Here is a 20632-nt window from a genome sequence, read left to right on the forward strand (position 1 = left end):
AGTCCTGCTTGATCAATGCGATGAGCTTCAGTGTTCCTGGTGTTTCTTAAATGAAGCCTCTTTCAGTGGGTCAACAGGACTTCTGGCACAGGACAGCTGTGATGAAAGAAAGGGAAGAAGTTTCTCCAAACCTCTGGACCCAGAAACCCAGCTTGGTCCTGATGGTCTCCCTCACTAGTTTCTCTCCAGGGTGAATGTAGCTGTTATACATAATACGGATTATTATTAAATGAAAAAAAAACACATTAGACTACACTACTGAAACCTTCGGCTGCTGTTTTTAAAGTTTCCATGTTACCAGGCTGTAGACTAGAGATTTAAACAGTTTCAGATCGATTACACTCAGTCTTAAATGTTAAAATCTCAAAGGACAGCATTATATTTTTGATATTAACAGTAACTCTGGGCCTCTGTAGAGTGTGCAGATGATCTCATCGCGGTCTAAAAATGGTTAAAAAAACTAAGGAGTGCTGATCCTTCAATAACACAGACTATTAGAGTAACAGGTGTGTAGCATCGCTAACTAGCTAGCAACAAGCCTCCAACACAGTGCATATGCTAGTGGCTAATCTAGCAAACGAATTAACAACAGAGCGATTTTAGAACTATAAGATGATAAGCTGTGTGTCTTTTCTTATAACAGTGACATGGTTGTATTTACCTTAATTAAACGAGTCGTCAGTCGCGGTAAACCAGCAAAAAACTCGAGCCACAGGTGCTACGTAAAAAGTGTAGGGGGGCGTGTTTGTGGTCATGTCCAGCGGGTGTGTGGGCGGGAGTGTTACACAGTCGCTCCACCTCAAGTCATTACTGCGCAGACTCTGGCTCCAAATTTGCAAGATGGCAGCCTCCACAAACGGGATATTTTGGCTTCATTTTTGCACAATGGGAGGAGGCGGTGTCGCGTCGTCCATCTTTTATACAGTCATTGGTTGCAACATAGCAAATTGAACCTTCCCCACCCTCATTCAGATCTGGACGTTGGAACTATTTTAGTCTTCATGTGACATATGACTCTGAAGGTATGCGCGTCATGGACAAAAGTAAAACAGTATGTCGGATCTGCCACGCAATGCTCAATTACATGGGTGGGAGCTAGTGTGTTAGTGCAGTTTGCTCGTTAACGTGTTTGCCGTCCAGCCCCACGCACGGGGCAATCCGCGGTAGCTCGTTAACGGAGATTTGCCTTGTTGTGGCGTTAACGTCATTTCAGATTTACGCTGACAGCACTAGTGGGAACACAACGAATATGACTGCACATTGACGCCGACATCATCCTAGTGCAAAGACAAGTGAAAGCAGACAAAAACAACAAGCACGCATGCTACAAATTTTACCCGAGTCATTTAGACAGCCGTTAGCACGTGATTCTCCTTATGGGGACCTGATATGTTTAATATGCTGCTGAGAATATAGCCCAGAAGAAGCGTATAGTATAGCTTTTATTTTGGAAAGAGCCATTTCTCTGTAATAAACTCTCTTTTCCAAAGATGAGGGATTTCTCAATCAGATTATTTTTTTTTATTACTTTATTGTTTCAGCAACATTAAATTTAAAAACTGTACTTTTGAGTTTAAAATATATATTTATAATTTTAATAAATGACAAATTAAAAAAGCACAAACATTTTTTTTTTTGTATCGAAAAAACATCGAACCCTGACACCAAAGTATCAAACCGAACTATGAATTTTGTGTATCGTTGCACCCCTAATATGTATGTGTGTGTGTGTGTGTGTGTGTGTGTGTGTATATATATATATATGTGTGTGTATATATATATATGTGTGTGTATATATATATATGTGTGTATATATATATATATATATATATGTATGTATATGTATGTATATGTATATATATATATGTGTGTATATATATATATATATATATATATATATATATATATATATATATATATATATATATACACACACATATATATATACACACACATATACATATACACACACATATACATATACACACACATATACATATACACATATACACAAAAAACCAAAATAATTCCAAACGCCAGATCTGAATGAGAGTGGTGGAGGTCCATGTTACAAGGAGAGCTTAACTTCTGTCTTGCTAGCTTGCCCTGAGCTCTTCCTTCTGACTATGCTGTCTGTGTTGAGCGCTCAGTGGATCTGCGCTGGACAGTGCAGCCTAGGCGGAGTAGTCAAACGCAGATTCACTGAGTGCTCAACACAGACAGCATCGTTAGAAGGAAAATTGATAAAATAAATTACAAATGTTGTATTGTTCGATACATATGCGTACCGAACCGAAAGCACTATATCGAACGGTTCAATATCGATACGAATATCGTTGCACCCCTAGTATGTATATGTATATATATGTACATGTGTGTGTATATATACTTCTTTTTTTGCTGATTAACAGGAGACGAGTCTGGTGGTGCAGGAGAGGAACAATTTCAGCCATTTGGACTCAGCTCAGCCACTACAGTGGAAACAATGTCTTCAACACAAAAGGTGAGAAAAGTATTAGAGTTTTCTGTTAAGAGCTTCCATCCTGGGCTCCTCCATATATACCAAATTTACATTCAAAATCAGAAACCACAGAAGTCACAAGAAAATACAAAGATCATATTTTATCTACACACATTGAAACAACAATATCATCAGTTGAACTCAAAAAATTTTTATGACATAAAAGATTTTCTCTGCTGATCAATATTTCCTAATGTCATTTTAATTGTACCTCTCATTGTGCCACATCATTGTAATGTGACACCATCACCAGAAGGTGATGGTAACACACAAACAAGGTGTTTGTTGACATGTTTGATTCCACCAATGGAGGGAGTTTCAGTTTGTTCCAGGGGCCCGTTCTTCATACCTCGCTAAGTAAGTTAGCTGGATTTGATTGTTGACGATTTCGCGTGAGCTTGGATAGTTCGGTTCCCCGAAGCTCATCCGGGACTTGCTGTCATAGCAACAGAGCCGTAAGCGTAAACCTGCTCGGGAGCAGGTTTACTTTATGTAAACAGGATTAGATCGCGGCCACGCAGGTATGTCCGCTTCATGTATACGAAAGCAACAGCGATATTCCACCACTGTTTCACCATAAATAAATAACATCAATGTAACTAAAGATAATGCAGCACTTGATCCTTTTATTGATGTCACACAGATACATACAGGTCATTTCCTAAAAAAGGGAAATGTACTATTAACATTCTATTACATGTATGTGATTATTACAGATGTAATTCATATTTCAGAGTAGTAATTGCAAATTACTTCGTGTAATCAAGATGAGAGACCACGGCTATAAAAGCGAAGGTGGATTTGGGAAGCCTGTCGCAGCCATGTCCTGTCCGTATACGCGACCAACCCATTGCGGAAGGTGCAAGATTGATGAGGAGAGTCCTCAGAATTCAGCGTATATTGCGGGATAGACAGGATCCTTTAGCTCAGCGCGACAGTGTGCTCATAGAGAGATATCGATATTCCCGTGAGGGTATTATTTACTTAACCAACTTGTTGACGAGGGGGTGCAGGACCACCACCTGTCTTTTTTTGCTCTGCCCTTTTCTTGGTTGCTGTTATGAACAAACAAACAGATTATTTCAGGGTCTCTTTCCAAGAGACGAAAAGCAATATAAGTGATAAATATTACCATTCTGTAGAATATTCTTATATTTCACTTTTACTTGTTCCCATGTTCTAGTGGGTCCTGTTGTGGCTCTAATGTGAAAGGGGATATAATATAACATATTATAATATAATATAATGTAATATAATATTGGGTAATATAGTGTGATATGATAAATCTACCCTACCGCCTACTGGTGTTGGCCAGAGGGGCCAATGGCGCGATATGGCAGCCTGGCTTCTGTCAGTCTGCCCCAGGGCAGCTGTGCCAGCCAGTGATCTCACATTACTTCATCCAGCTGTACTAATCGTCAACAGCAGGTGTGTTCGGAGAACCGGATTAGCGAGCTCAGAGTTAGCGCGATGATTTGGTCTTGGATGTGTCATTTGATCTTGGATGTAGTAAGTGACGTACGAAGAACGGGCCCCAGGACTGCATTTCACTCACTGCCTCTGTTTGTATCTCTGTCACTCCAGGACCAACATGGAGCGAGAAGTCAGCGCTCTCAGGAGGCCGACAAACCTCACAGAAGAAAGGGAGAGAAAACCTACAGCTGTGATGAGTGTGGAAGGTCTTTTACCCAGGCTGGAAGCTTAAAAACTCACCAAGTCATCCACAGTGGAGTTAAACCTTACAGCTGTGACTTGTGTGGAAAGTCTTTTACCCAGGCTGGAAGCTTAAAAACTCACCAAGTCATCCACAGTGGAGTTAAACCTTACAGCTGTGACTTGTGTGGAAAATCTTTTGTGCAGGCTGCACACTTAAAAAAACACAGAATCATCCACAGTGGATTTAAACCTTACAACTGTGACTTGTGTGGAAAGTCTTTTACTCTGGCTCAAAACTTAAAAACACACCAAGACATCCACAGTGGATTTAAACCTTACAGCTGTGACTTGTGTGGAAAATCTTTTCTGCAGGCTGGAAACTTAAAAATCCACAGAATCATCCACAGTGGATTTAAACCTTACAGCTGTGAGTTGTGTGGAAAGTCTTTTACCCGGGCTCGAGGCTTAAAAATACACCAACTTATCCACAGTGGAGTTAAAGCGTTCAGCTGTGAGTTTTGTGGAAAGTCTTTTACCCAGGCTGTAGACTTAAAAAACCACAGAATCATCCACAGTGGGGTTAAATCTTACAGCTGTGAGTTGTGTGGAAAGTCTTTTACCCAGGCTGGATCCATAAAAAGACACCAACTCATCCACAGTGGAGTTAAACCTTACAGCTGCGACTTGTGTGGAAAGTCTTTTACCCAGGCTGGATCCTTAAAAAGTCACCAACTCATCCACAGTGGAGTTAAACCTTACAGCTGCGACTTGTGTGGAAAGGGGTTTACCCGGGAAAGAAACTTAAAAACACACCAACTCATCCACAGTGGAGTTAAATCTTACAGCTGTGACTTGTGTGGAAAGTCTTTTACCCAGGCTGGTGATTTAAAAAAACACCATGTCGTCCACAGTGGAGTTAAATCTTACAGCTGCGACTTTTGCGGAAAGTCTTTTACCCGGGCTGAAGGCTTAAAAAAACACCAAGTCATCCACAGTGGAGTTAAATCTTACAGCTGTGACTTGTGTGGAAAGTCTTTTACCCGGGCTGAAGGCTTAAAAAAACACCAAGTCATCCACAGTGGAGTTAAACCTTACAGCTGTGACATGTGTGGAAAATCTTTTACCTGGGCCAGAGACTTAGAAAAACACCAACTCATCCACAGTGGATTTAAACCTTACAGCTGTGAGTTGTGTGGAAAGTCTTTTGCCTGGGCTGGAGACTTAAAAAAACACCAACTCATCCACAGTGGATTTAAACCTTACAGCTGTGAGTTGTGTGGAAAGTCTTTTACCCGGGCTGGAGACTTAAAAAAACACCAACTCATCCACAGTGGAGTTAAACCTTACAGCTGTGACTTGTGTGGTAAAGCTTTTGGTCAAAGTCGAAACTTACAGAAGCATCTAGTTACCCACTCTGGAATTAAGGCGTACAGCTGCGACTTTTGTGGAAAAACTTTCAGTGAAAAAAAGTACCGAAATATTCACCTACGCATTCACACTGGAAATGATCTTTCCTACTGTGATCAGTGTGGGAAACTTTTTACAACCGATGCACAATTACAAATACACATGTTTACCCACACTGAGGAGAGACCTTATAAATGTGACCGGTGTGAGAAGACTTTTAAATCTCCACATTACCTGAAAAAACATCAACAGATCCACACCAGAAAGTAACTCTACAAGTGCAGTTACTGTGAGGAAGTATTGATTTTTTAATCTTGTAATTTTAACCTGATTGTTTGGAACAAGTCTGATCAGTAAACCTATGGAGTTATTCTGAATGAACTGTTTTGGAAAATGAAGAATCATTTTCGCTCGGTAAGCTGAGTGTTTTAATGTAAACAGTAAAACGTAATTGGACATTGGTAGAGATCACTTACGCTGTCATTGTTTAGAAGCAGAGCAACACAGATGGATCCAGTTCTCAACCCTATTGTCACTGTGGTGGTGGGAAAACGTTTCTCTGTTACTTTTGTGGAAAAACCTCCAATCATCAACGGGACCTAAAACCACATCAACGTAGACACACTGGAGACAAAATGAACTACTGCAAAGAATGTGGGAGAGGTTTCCACACACCAAGTGCATTAAAAATACATGAACTCTTCCACAGTGTGTTCAAAAAGCACATCTGTGACCAGTGTGGGTCATCCGTCACCACTGCACATGAGCTTAAAGAACAAGAATAAGCAAATCCACACAGTAGAGACACCATACAAGTAATCAAGCCTACTAAAGATGAATGCATGGACTAGTTTTTCCAGGTCCTGGTGAGACATCAGATCTTTTATCCTTGATATATTCTTGAGGTGATAGTAAGCTGACTTTGTTATTGTCTTAATGTGTTTTTCTAAGTTTAGGTCTGCATCCATCATTACACCCAAATTTCTCGCCTGGTTTGTGGTTTTTAGGTGTATAGATTGAAGTTCTCTGGTGACCTGTAATCGTTTTTCTTTGGTGCCAAAGACTATTACCTCAGTTTTGTTTTTGTTTAGCTGGAGAAAATTGTGGCACAACCAGTCATTAATTTCCTCAATGCATTTACCAAGAGCCTGTACAGGGCCTCTGTCTCCTGATGACATTGTGATATATATGTGTGTGTCATCTGCATAGCTGTGGTAGTTTATTTTGTTGTTCTTTATAATCTGTGCCAGTGAGAGCATGTAAATGTTAAACAGAAGGGGTCCCAAGATGGAACCTTGGGGAACTCCACATGTGATACTTGTCTGCTCAGATGTGAAGTTACCTATTGATACAAAGTATTTCCTGTTTTCTAAGTATGTTTTGAACCAGTTTAGTACAGTTCCTGAAAGACCTGTCCAGTTCTCCAGTCGTTTGAGTAATATGTTGTGGTCAACTGTATCAAATGCTGCACTGAGATCCAGTAAAACTAAGACTGACATTTTTCCACTGTCTGTATTCAGACATATGTCATTAAACACTTTGGTCAGAGCAGTTTCAGTGCTGTGGTTCTGTCTAAAACCTGACTGGAAGGCATTGTAGCAATTATTCTGTTTTAAGAAGTAACTGAGCTGTTGAGAAACTGCTTTTTCAATGATCTTACTTAAAAATGGGAGATTTGAAGTGGCAGAGTTTATGCTGCTGACTATAGGTCTGAGTTGGACACCTTCCTTGTGGATTTTAGGAAGTCCGTAAATGCAGGGTATCGCATTGTCATGTAATTATTATCCTTAGTATCCTTATTTTCTCATTATATTGTTTTATTCACTTTAATCATGAAGGTTTGTAAAGCAAGGCCACTTTTGACTCATAAACTAAGTGCTCAGCCAGACTGCAAACAGGAAGTGTAGAGCTGTACAGCATATTAATAAATACAGGAAGCCAGACAGAATAGAGAAACTTTGCCATATAAACAATGTTTGTATCGAAACTGTGACGTATAAAGTACGAAAATAACACAGTTTATGATTCTAATGTTAGAGATCCTGCAACTGGTGTTTGGGCTGTGCAGGGGTCTCTGTCTTCCGGAAGATGATTAAATAAAAAGAAATATAAATGTTTTAACACGCTATGAGTCTGATTTCTCTAGTAAGTAAAGTAAAATTTTATTTATATAGCACATTTCTAGATAGACATCACAAAGTGCTTTACAGATATAACAGATTAAAAGACAAAAAACAAACAAAGTTAACAAAAAGCAATTTTAAAAAGGTAAGTTTTTAGCTGTTTTTTAAAAGTAATCAATGAATCAACGGATCGTAGGTCCTCTGTTCTATCATGGGGACAAAAGAATCGGGGTTAATAGCATCCCCTGGATAAAGGCGGTGATATGTAAGGCGGTCAATCATTTTGTCCTTTTCAAGGTAGAGGCAAGCTATAACTTTCTTTTTGTAGCTGCTTGTGGGGTCTCGGTTTAAGGCTCCATAGGTATTGTTGTCACTGAGGAGAGTAGTGATCTTTGTGTGGTAATTGTAGTGTTTAGGACCACGGTGCATCCTCCCTCATCAGCTGGTAAAATAGTGATGATGTGGTCTTTGCTCGGGGAAGTGACGGCCTTCTTTTCCTGTATTGTGAGGTTGGACGGAGGGACTTTGGCACTTGAGAGAGTGGCTGAGACATTCATCCTGATTTGCTCTGCTTCTGTCTGTGATAATTTATTAATCCATATGGTGGTTTCTGTGGCTCTGATGACATCCACTATGGGCAACTGTTGTGGAGAAATGGCAAAATTGAGTCCTTTGGCTCAAGGTTGTAGATTTAGTTTTGGCATTGGTGGGGACGGATAATTCAACCACCAAACCCTGCCCTTTTTCTTTTATTTTCTTCTATTTTTTCCTTGGCTTCGTGATAAAAGGAGAAATATACAGTGGGGCAAAAAAGTATTTAGTCAGCCACCGATTGTGCATGTTCCCCCACCTAAAATGATGACAGAGGTCAGTAATTTGCACCAGAGGTACACTTCAACTGTGAGAGACAGAATGTGAAAAATAAATCCATGAATCCACATGGTAGGATTTGTAAAGAATTTATTCGTAAATCAGGGTGGAAAATAAGTATTTGGTCAATAACAAAAATACAACTCAATACTTTGTAACATAACCTTTGTTGGCAATAACAGAGGTCAAACGTTTACTATAGGTCTTTACCAGGTTTGCACACACAGTAGCTGGTATTTTGGCCCATTCCTCCATGCAGATCTTCTCGAGAGCAGTGATGTTTTGGGGCTGTCGCCGAGCAACACGGACTTTCAACTCCCGCCACAGATTTTCTATGGGGTTGAGGTCTGGAGACTGGCTAGGCCACTCCAGGACTTTCAAATGCTTCTTACGGAGCCACTCCTTTGTTGCCCGGGCGGTGTGTTTTGGATCATTGTCATGTTGGAAGACCCAGCCTCGTTTCATCTTCAAAGTTCTCACTGATGGAAGGAGGTTTTGGCTCAAAATCTCACGATACATGGCCCCATTCATTCTGTCCTTAACACGGATCAGTCGTCCTGTCCCCTTGGCAGAAAAACAGCCCCATAGCATGATGTTTCCACCCCCATGCTTCACAGTAGGTATGGTGTTCTTGGGATGCAACTCAGTATTCTTCTTCCTCCAAACACGACGAGTTGAGTTTATACCAAAAAGTTCTACTTTGGTTTCATCTGACCACATGACATTCTCCCAATCCTCTGCTGTATCATCCATGTGCTCTCTGGCAAACTTCAGACGGGCCTGGACATGCACTGGCTTCAGCAGCGGAACACGTCTGGCACTGCGGGATTTGATTCCCTGCCGTTGTAGTGTGTTACTGATGGTGACCTTTGTTACTTTGGTCCCAGCTCTCTGCAGGTCATTCACCAGGTCCCCCCGTGTGGTTCTGGGATCTTTGCTCACCGTTCTCATGATCATTTTGACCACACGGGATGAGATCTTGCGTGGAGCCCCAGATCGAGGGAGATTATCAGTGGTCTTGTATGTCTTCCATTTTCTGATGATTGCTCCCACAGTTGATTTTTTCACACCAAGCTGCTTGCCTATTGTAGATTCACTCTTCCCAGTCTGGTGCAGGTCTACAATACTTTTCCTGGTGTCCTTCGAAAGCTCTTTGGTCTTGGCCATGGCGGAGTTTGGAGTCTGACTGTTTGAGGCTGTGGACAGGTGTCTTTTATACAGATGATGAGTTCAAACAGGTGCCATTCATACAGGTAACGAGTGGGGGACAGAAAAGCTTCTTACAGAAGACGTTACAGGTCTGTGAGAGCCAGAGATTTTCCTTGTTTGAGGTGACCAAATACTTATTTTCCACCCTAATTTACGAATAAATTCTTTACAAATCCTACCATGTGGATTCATGGATTTTTTTTTTCACATTCTGTCTCTCACAGTTGAAGTGTACCTCTGGTGCAAATTACTGACCTCTGTCATCATTTTAAGTGGGGGAACTTGCACAATCGATGGCTGACTAAATACTTTTTTGCCCCACTGTACTTGCCTACATATGTTATTCTACATGCTTTTAAACCATTTAAAATTACAATTAATAGTTTTATTTGTGAATTATATAATGTTAAATTACTGTTAAACAAATGACTAAGTATTTTAGACTTCAGTTTACTTCAGCCATATTCCATATAAAACAGGTATCATACAAAAATAAAAAATAACTTCAAATACAGTCACGACAATAAAAGAATATGACTTTAAGGGTTTAACAACATTACTTCAGTTATAGTACACAAACATGTCTTATACATTAGCACTAATGGAAAACTGAATGATCTGGTGGTTTTTGTCAATAAAACTACTCATCTAAGATTACCACAAAGTAAAAGATCTCTCAGCAAAATTATGCAACATTTTAGACACACTATCAAATCAGTGAGCTGGCATTTTTTTATTCTAAACATGAACTACTGTTACAGCAACAGACATGGACACAACAACTGTATGTTCACTATGTGAAGGAGCCAAACACATGCCTTCTCCTCTCGTTAACTGAGATAAACTGCTGGCATACATCTATATTGTCCAGTCTCACCTGGTGTACATGGTACAGCCTCTGTAAACTAATATCCTGGCTTGCTCAAAGCAGCCGTTTTCTCTGAAAGTTTCAATCAAAATTAGAAATGCTACTCTGAGACTGAGATAACTAATAGTGCTGCCTGTTGTGCAGTTAGTCCAAAATACGTTATTCATGGTTACATACACTTTTAGACTGATGTGGGCCAAGGCCTAGCATAGCCTGTAACGTTATTATGACGGACACATCTTATGAGTGAACTTGACTTTAAGTGACTTACAGGTTTCTTTGAAAAATACTTTCTTATATCCAGGTTCTTCCTTTTTGCTGCCATCCTCCTCGCAGGTCCTCGCAGCGCAGGCTTGCCGCTGCTAAAGCTAAACAGAGCTCCCTGAAAGGCACAGCCAATCACATAGGCCATATTTGTCACATGAGGTAGGACTCCAGTAGAGAACGTAATTTAACTGTTTCTGCACCGCTGGGTGAATGAGACGCTGACAGATCATTTTTTTCCTTCTATCAGGTTTGATTTCTTTACTCAAAGAGATCAAATTATTGGTGGGGACATGTCCCTTCCGTCCATGCCAAATTTACCCCCTTGCTTTGGCTAAAACTCTCTTTTCAGGTTCAGTGAGACTCCGGTCTGAAAAGTTCTTTACCCATTTCTCCTGACTGTCTTCAGGTGTGTTTTCTTCTCTGAGTTGTGTAGGTTCAGAACGAGGAGTATGTGTTTTTGAAAGCAAGGTGTGAAATTTTCTGCGTTGTCTTTCTTTTCCTTTAGAGTGTTGGGCCCGTTTAGCCTTGTCCACAAACTTGTAAACCTCTTCTAAGATTGGAGAGGGTAGAAGGATTTCCTGCAGAGTCAGAATTTTGGGCCGACTGAGAACAGCACTTACACATGTGAGTGAGGGGAGAGAAGTTGCTGCCTGCGAGTTTACAGAGGAGAGCTTAAGTTTGACCAGGTACCAAAGCAAATCATTCGTATTGACGAATTCGTATGACGGTGTATCACAAAAGATTGATATCAAACTGATCACTTGGTTGCGTTACTTGCTCTTCAAGTGAATCAACAAATGGATAAATAAAAAGACGAACGACAATGCTGATTTTTTAGAGTCTTAGCTTACATTTCCACGGCTAAACAAACTCTAAATCGGTTTCAATGGTGTACTGATGTACACAAAAATGGACATAAGGAGCTTCTTTCAAAGAAAAAACTCAGGTAGATGTTATTTTATATATTATGCTTTGTATGTTGTTCAGTCTATGCAAAACAAGAGGAATTTCAATACACAGCAGTATATTCACAGTTGAAACCAGTGAATATACTGATGTTTTATAAACCAGTGAATATACTGATGTTTTATAAACCAGTGAATATACTGATGTTTACATATACTTTATGGAGAAAACATTTAAAAAAAAATTCACTGTTAAACATGAATTTAGAGTAAACCTGTTTTGTTTTAGATAAATAAATGTTGAAATATCTTTTGAATTAGTTAAATGTCAAAATAAAAAGAGGGAGCGGTCTATTTTAATCACTTTCATCAAATTTAGGAGTACATGTACACTAAGTTTATTGTTAATTAATAAGAAAACTCCAGACGATTCCATTCTGAGCTGAAGAAGCTTCTGATAGGTTAGTAGAGTCCATGTGAGTAAATTGGTGGCACAGCTGTGGATGCATATAAGGCAAAACACAGAGCCTGTTTCTGTGACATGGGAAAATCAAGAGATGTCAACCAAAACACCAGGAAAAGGATTGTGGAGCTCCATGAGTGTGGCTCAATTTTGAATACAAAATACAAAAGTTAACAAATGTTTTTTATCAATCTAAAAAAATAAACATTTAGTCTGATTTGATGTTACAATGTTTGTGTTTTTATCTGAAGAGTGTGTAAATATCTGGTTTCAACTGTATATTTGATGATGTTGGTGTTTGGCTTGATTGTCAGCACAAAGAGGGAGAGAGAGGAGCAGAGAGGGAGATGGAGAATGAGGAAAGAACAGAGATGGAACAAGAGCAGGTGAGACACACATGTTAGTCAAATGGTTGTTTGCCAAAACTCATCAGAACATGTATCTCGTACCTAGTGTTTCTTTTTAGATACCATTTGTTACTTTTCAAATTCTATATTTATTAAGTTCTGCAGGCTTCTTTGCACAACAAGGCTAAATAATTATATAAACTTTTCTCAATCTAAATAGTGGACTTTGGTATGATTAAAAAATAAGTGTAGTGCAGGTCTATGATGATTTTTAGTGCTACTATCATCTAGTTTTGATTCTGGTTGGGTTTTGGTTAAGTTCTAAGTAGTCCTGATTTTGAACTGGTGTAGTCCTATTTTAATTCCGGATCAGTTCTGGGTCTGGTTGAATTGGAGTTTAGTCACTGTGTCTTGATACAGCCCGACTTTGTTCTGCCTTGCTGCTTAATTAAAAACTAGTTTAAGGTGATATTTATTTTTTCCTATATGAAGTCATTCTTTTTTGAACAAAACTCAAAACAGAGCCTAATAATCTTTCAGTCATTTCTACCCTCACTTAATTTCCTTTTGATGCTCAGCTCTCATACAGTGGCTCAGTTGGGCTCCAATCCCACCATATTGTGGCCAATCACATGCGAGGATATAGGATAATATCATTATGTGAAAAACCGAGATGGTGAGAGACGCGACAGTCAAGTGGAGCATCTGTCTGTCCTCTCAGTAAGTGAGTGACACAGTAAACAGCGGTGAGGAGGGCTGTGCGAAAGCAAAAACACATAAATATACCTGACACCCGTAAACATAGCAGCATTGTCTCGGTCTTGGTCTCAGTCTCATCTCAACTTGGTCTTGGTCTTGTCTTGGTCTAGATACCCTCTGGTCTCGGTCTTGTCTTGGTCTCGGATTAGGCGGTCTTGACTACAAGTCTGGTTCTAGGCTGATTACATAAGCAACGTTTTACAAGCTTCTGCTTGGGCGATTCCTGTGAGACAAACAGTTTGCAGCAGAGTTTCTTTCATACTGGTTCAGTTTCCCCGTGTGTAGAGACTGGGTGGGGTCACTCAGAGTCTAATAAAGTCCTTCTCTTGTATATTCTGAATAATAAATTCAGTTATCAGGACTTGATTTTATTCCATGGAGCTGGTTAAAGAACAGCAGCGTATAGAAACACTTTTAATCATCTCTTTTTGGTGTTGCGCATTTGGAGGGTCGGCAAGATCTGTTACCATCATCTGTCATTTTCAGCTTTACTGGAAACTTTATTTAAATCCCATTGAGTCAAGTTTGAAACTCAGATTCTGTTATTCACTGAAAATAACAAAAACATTTTATGACAAAATAAGAGTCAGATCAGCAGAACTACAGAACCTGTATCTCTGCTGTAACAGTGTCACTCTGCTCCACTTTGATGTTTGTTGTTTTTTTCGTGTTTCTTGTAACATTTAATTGTTAGAAACTAAACTGTCTCTGAGATAAAGACGAATAAACAACTCTGCTTTACATGTTACTAACAAAACCATTTTCATATTGTTTCAGTGTGTGTGAAGGAGACACTAGGCTGGCTGGAGTCTGTGTGGACTTACATCTGTAATTCAGCTGTGACAGAGACAAAAAGACCAATTTTTGGTGCAGCATGTTTTGGGGTTAAAACCCACAGAAACAAAGTGTTTAGAAAAAAATGTCTCAAATGTTCTGATACTTCTGACACATACAGGATCACTACAGGTTTTCGCTTAGACAGCAGTTGTTTGTCTCTCCTGGATCACCTGCACAAGTGCCAAGGTAGGTCTCCCCTGTAGAATTGGTTTTCCCTTCGTCGGGAGCACATGCTGGGCTATCCAAATCACAGACAAACAGTATCCCACATTCTTGATTTTTAGTTCACAAACACTTGTTGTAATGACTAACTACTCCTGACATTTTGGAGATGTTAGCTCTTTATACAGTAAAGTTACAGTGGGATACAAATAATATCAGGCTGATCCTGCCACGATTTGTTCCCCCGGTTCAAATCAATGACAAACAGTATCCTACAGTTTTTTATGTTTTTAAACCCATTTAGCACAGAGAGGCATTTTTTCTTGTAAAATAAAGGGGGCCAAGAAAAAAAAAAGGTTCGGGAACCACTAACTGGAGATGTAAGGAGAGGAGTGAAGGAAACAAAGTGTTACAGTGTTCTTCACATTTGATTTTATGCTCACTTTAAATTGACAGTATGAACCAAAGTTACAGACCTTGAAAGACAGACAGTTTGACACGCTGTTTAAAGAGTCTTCCTTTCTCCCTCCAAGGTTGTATGCTGTACCTGTGTGTCACACCTCTTTGATACATTAAAGAAGCTTCTGGAAAGGATCACCTGTGCATCCTCTCTTCTCTGTCCTGCACATGTGTTTCTAATACATAATACAACATGTACAACAACATGGCCTACTGACCCTGATTTTTGGGTCACAGTGGGAGAAATGACAGAACACTGATGATCTGTTTGTAACCATGTTAGTGTTTAAAGCACAACATTTCCCTCTAGTGGCCATATGTAAACCATGAGGGAGGATGGTGTTAATGTCAAATGTGATACATTTTCTCTTCCTTTTCCTCTTATGAGGTTAGAATGAAGGTGAACATCAAAGTTACAACATTAAATTGTATTTTTGCTTCTTTATCTAAAATTGAAATCTTGCTCAGTTGTAACTTGTGTGTTTCATATACTTTTGAGTGTTGTTACACTTTCTTTCTCAGATGAGTGACAGTAAATGTGATGTGGTGCCATCTGCTTTAAGGAACTCTGTCAGTGCGCCCCAGGGCAGCTGTGGCTACATTGTAGCTTGCCATCACCTGTGTGTGAATGTGTGGATGACTGAATGTGTAAAGCCTTAGGGAGTACTAAAGCGCTATACAAATACAGGCCATTTACCATTTTTAGGATTATTTTTCTACTTTTTATTTACATTTTAATGTGACTGACTATCATGTCAACTGGTGTCAACATTTTTTTTCATAGGCAATTCTGTACCTATGCAGTACTTATGACAATTCCCAAAAGCTGCTGTAAATTCTCTCCAGTACAGAAAATATTATATCATCCACAAATAAAGTGTAAACTGTAAAATCTCAGATTTTTTACATATATCATTGATGTACAGGATGAAGGCGTGGGACAGAAATTTTATTTTGTTGTGGTTTGGTTATTGAATTGACATGAAAATAAAGATTAAACCACAACCTCAGCCTGATAACAGCTGGCACATCATTCAGTGTCTGACCTTCAGTGCAGGATGTTTGTGTTTGGAAACAAACCAGCAGCCACTGACATGGTGAAAAAGTGTTTTTATTTGTTCAACTTGTTATAAAAAATCAAGATAATTCTCTAGTAGTAGTTGAATATTTTCTCAGTTTGTTCTTTTATAGTTAGTAAGTAAAATGTATTTATAGTGGTAAATGGCCTGTATTTGTATTTAGTTCTGTGTCTAGTCTGCGACCTAGAGGGATCTCTTGTTTCCTGTTTTATTGTGAAGGTCTGCGTCTCATTCAGCACCCCCAAAATGAATCAAATCACCCGCAAAGATTTCTTACTTTTTTGACAATATTTGCTGTTTGTGTGACACACTACTAAAAATATAACAAGCATACAGTACTTGGTTGAGACGTAACACTTTAGCAACAAAAGTATAGATAACCTCCCCCCCTCCCAAAATGGTTTGTTCCAGCTCGCCTCTCTGGCTCTAGCATCCTGGCTGTCAGAGCGATGGTGGCTGAGACGCAGCTGAGCGGAGGTGTAAGTGCCTGGCTGAAAACAGGACATGTTGGCTGCATTTAACCTTCAGTTACTCTTTATATAGTTAGGTAGGAGTCAGATCATGTTTCTTTTTAGCTGAAAAGCATTACACCATGTAATGATAGTTGCTATTGTTGAAGCTACCCACAAGGGGCGCTCTGGAATCAATAAGATATACAGAATAGAAGAAGAAGTGATCGTGGTAGAAAGAATAATAAACAGCTAGCTGAAGCTAGCACCAGGAGCAATTCTTGATGTTTTATTCATAGAGGAATAAGAACATTACACACCAGGTAACCTGCAGTGTTGAAAACATGTTTTCCGACGATGTTTGCTACCCTACAATCCGTCCTGGGCCCTATTTCAGGAAGCCGGTTTAGTGCAAACTCTGAGTAAGTATACCCTGAGTGAATGAAAACTCTGGGTTTCCGGTTTCACAAAGCGAGTTTAAATTAATTCTGAGTGAGTTACTATGACGACACACTCCGTGAAGCTAACCTGCCCCCTAGCCAGTGGCGTGTCTAGAAAATTTTTGTTGGGGGGGCCAGGTAGGGGCACAGATTTGGAGAAGGGTGGCAGATGTAATTGGCAGATAATGTTTAAAAAAAATTCTACCAACCGTTAACCATAATTCAATAATCCTATAAACCTAATAACCGAATGCGCTTTTAACTCTTATTAGAATGAGATTTTAACCACTACGGTGCAAAGTTTTTAGATACTGTGTTGATAAAGTACAAGAGATACAATCAGTCAGTGTTTATTCAGCAGTCAAGGACAGCAATATTTGCATAGTATTTTTACTGACATATAGTGCACATATGTTTTGGGCAAAAACATTTTTGAATATTAAAATACGAACATTTGTAACAAACAATTGACAAATTAGCCATTCCAATGCAAAACTTTATCTGCCTATTAAAAAAAGAAGATAATCTTCTCACAAACTGGTGTTTGATTTTGAAACAGGAAAAAAGTGGGGAAACAAATGAAAAGACTAACATTTGAATAAAACCTGAAAGCAAGTAAATACTTTCTATGCTGCCTTATGGTAAACTTTGGTAATATTGATCAAGAACAACACTGGCTGATGATGAAATACAGTCAGCTGGCATGGTGACACTGCCAGTATTAACCTGCAGGGCTGGACTGGGACAGAAAATCTGGCATTTTGACTACAGACCGGCCCACCAGGTAGTAAAGCCATAAAGACTTTGAATGAAAACAAATGCTGTTGTGACAGTCCCATATGGAAAAGAAATAGTAAAAACTTATATGACTTAACTCATGAAAGTGGCCACTTTCTCATTACTTTCATATATTGTTTTAGTAAGTATCCAAAACATACAAGATTCATTATATAATCTTTCAAGGGATCTTATATCTGTTTTTACTCTTGTATGCTTTTCATACAAGTTTCACACAAGACATTTACAAACTTTATAAAATTTATATATATCTTTTCCATATGTACACCGTCTTGTTGGTATATGTATGATTTCTATACATTTATGTCAGATAAAAACTTTGGTTGTAAGATTTAGATAATTATTTAATAAAAGCTAGATATTTTAAATGAGAATAAGAAAGAAAAGTATTTCTTTGTGCCCCACCTCTCCCTGTTAATGCCCTACCTGCCCCCCTGGCAACACTTTGCTAGACCCGCCCCTGCACAGTTACCAGCTGTCAGCTACTTAGAAAAGGATCCTGGTGTTATTTTTCTCTCAGAAACAGTTCATAACTTCCCTTCAACTCATTCATGTCACCTAAAAGGTAAACCTGTTTCTCCATCACAGCTCTGATGATTCAGTAAGGACATCTCCTGGTTTCATCTTCATGTTTCCCTCTCACCACATATCCAAACTGACATCATGACCAGCAGCTTTACAGCTGTGGCTCCAGCAAACATCAGCTGATATTAAAAATTAATATTAAATAAATTCTAACAACAGCTGATCAAGCTTAAACGTGCTGCTGTTGTTTAGCGCGACATCCGCTGGTTTTCTCTTTCTGGTGCAAAGTGGGCGATAAATAAACAAGAGAGAAAAGCCGATCAGCTGATCATTGATCAGTTTCATGATTGAAGTAGAAACAGGAGAGGGAGGGGGGAGAATGAGAGAAGAAGAGACAGCTGTGCAGCGTAAACACAGAATAACTCCAGCTTTGTGTCTTTTTCCATTCTAGCTAAAGTTCGGGACAAACTGCGTCTCTTCTCAGCTCAATACGAAACGTGTAATATTTTCTCTGATTGAGGGACCATTCCATTTTTTAAGGAGCCGTTGGCAACTCTACTAACTAACCTTATGAATAAAATAAAGTTCACTATCAGTAACATCATAGCACCCACCCAGCTGTATAAAAACTCCGTCAAGCTGGCTAGAACGCAGTATGAGTTATTGCAACTGACGGTAAAAAGTCAGCACAACGAAAATAAACTCCACCTAAACTTGGTTTATATCTGACCCAGATAGACTGCAGGTCATAACTTCTTACCTGAAGTTCAGTTCACCTGACACTAGGACCGGCGGCTGCCTCGGGTCTCTTCTCCTGCCTCCCCTTCCCTCATCCACCTGCTGGCCTCTGTGGAAGCCCCGCCATAGCCACCACCAAACACCTGAGTTATTTTTACACATCGACCTGCATCTGGCCAATCCACCACCTCTCATTGTTCATGCCCTTACAAAAATAAATAAAAAATAAGTCACCGGGCATATGCCCGGTATGCCCGATGGCCAGTCCAGTTATGTTAACCTGCAACTCCATACAGCAATGTTACGACTTAGATTATATCTTATAACTCATAACTCTTATGTTAGCTGCCCTCAGTAGCATACTGTCTGATATATTCCATGGCTGCAATAATTCTTTAAGTGTTATTTTTTCCTTGGTATTCTAATTTCACCGAATTTTACTAAACTCAGCAAACTTAATATTACTTACCGGGACATTTATTCTGTCCTCATTTTCTTTCACCGAAAAATTGTTTCCTGCAGTGCCGTCTTTCGTGCTTGGCTCTCCTACCTTTGCTAACGTGATGCACATAGCACAGAAGCCGATGCTGCATTCACTTACACTCGGATATCTGAGCTTCACCGTGAAAACATAATCGGACATTTGATATTTGATTGAATTTTATTGTTTTGCCTTTGGGGTGGCACCTGGGGTGGCCGGTCTGGTTGGGGGGGTGGCCTGTGCCCCCCCAGGCCACCCCGCTGGACACGCCACTGCCCCTAGCAGGTTTACTTCAACTAACCCTGACCTTCTCCGCCTCTTTGTCAGAAACCTGACTGTAGGAAGTGTCAGACATGGCATGCTCCTTCCTTGAAGAGCCAGTAGATGTTGAAGCCCAAATTCTCCGCAGAGCTCTCCGCCGGGAGAGAGTGATTAGAGCGCGTTCGGACATTTTATCATTTCCTGATGATCTCCTGTGTGAACGTTACCGTTTTTCAGCACAATCTATAATTTATTTGAATAACATCCTCAGGCCTAATATTGCTCATGTGACACATCGCGGACATTCTCTCAGTTCTGTACATATTATTTGTATTGCACTTCGGTTTTTTGCAAACGGGAGCTTTCTGTATAATATTGGTGACGCTGAGCACGTTTCCAAGGCTACCGTCTGTCGGGCAGTCAGGAATGTTACAGTTGCACTGAAACGTCTCCTGTACTCGTTTGTGGTGTTCCCCGGTCATAGACCCACAAGATTTATCAAAGAGGGATTCCACAAAATTGCAGGTATCAGGATGAACGAAACTTAATTCATGATGTGGTGATATTTGAACTACTACTTAAATTTTACATTTATTCTCACGGTTCCCAGGCGTGATTGGCTGTATAGATGGCACTCACATTCCAGTCATTGCTCCTTCAGTAAATGAAGGAGACTATGTGAACAGGAAGTCTTTCCACAGCATTAATGTACAGGTACATAGTTCCCTGTAGCATTTCAAACTAACAAATTATTTCATTATAGTAATGGATGCTAATTTGTGTTCTCTGCACTGTGAAGATCATATGTGATGCTGCCAACATTATCACAAATGTGGAAGCCAACTGCTCAGCCTCTGTGAGTGGTGGTGGTGGAGGACCCCCACCTGTTTTTCGGGCCTCCGCTTTTTTTCTGTTGGCTATAACGGGTCACATTTGAGCATACAGAGTAAGCAAATATGTACTTGTAATGCTCAGATAATTTCAATAAGTGCTTACAGAGGGGAAATT

General features: G+C 39.7%; 2 protein-coding genes across 2 annotated transcripts in view; both read right to left on the minus strand.

Moving 5' to 3' along the window:
• Window positions 1–681, minus strand: part of LOC309695629 (uncharacterized protein) — a 409672-nt gene extending 408991 nt beyond the window's left edge. The window contains exon 1 of the mRNA XM_082516372.1: window positions 662–681. The gene's annotated coding sequence lies outside the window, so the exon portion shown is untranslated. The remainder of the gene's footprint in view (window positions 1–661) is intronic.
• LOC309696107 (uncharacterized protein) overlaps window positions 1–20632 on the minus strand; it is a 250663-nt gene that overhangs the window by 23674 nt on the left and 206357 nt on the right. The window lies entirely within an intron of this gene.

The sequence above is a fragment of the Aulonocara stuartgranti genome (assembly GCF_965226115.1).
Source record: "Aulonocara stuartgranti genome assembly, chromosome: 3".
NCBI classification, from domain to species: domain Eukaryota; kingdom Metazoa; phylum Chordata; class Actinopteri; order Cichliformes; family Cichlidae; genus Aulonocara; species Aulonocara stuartgranti.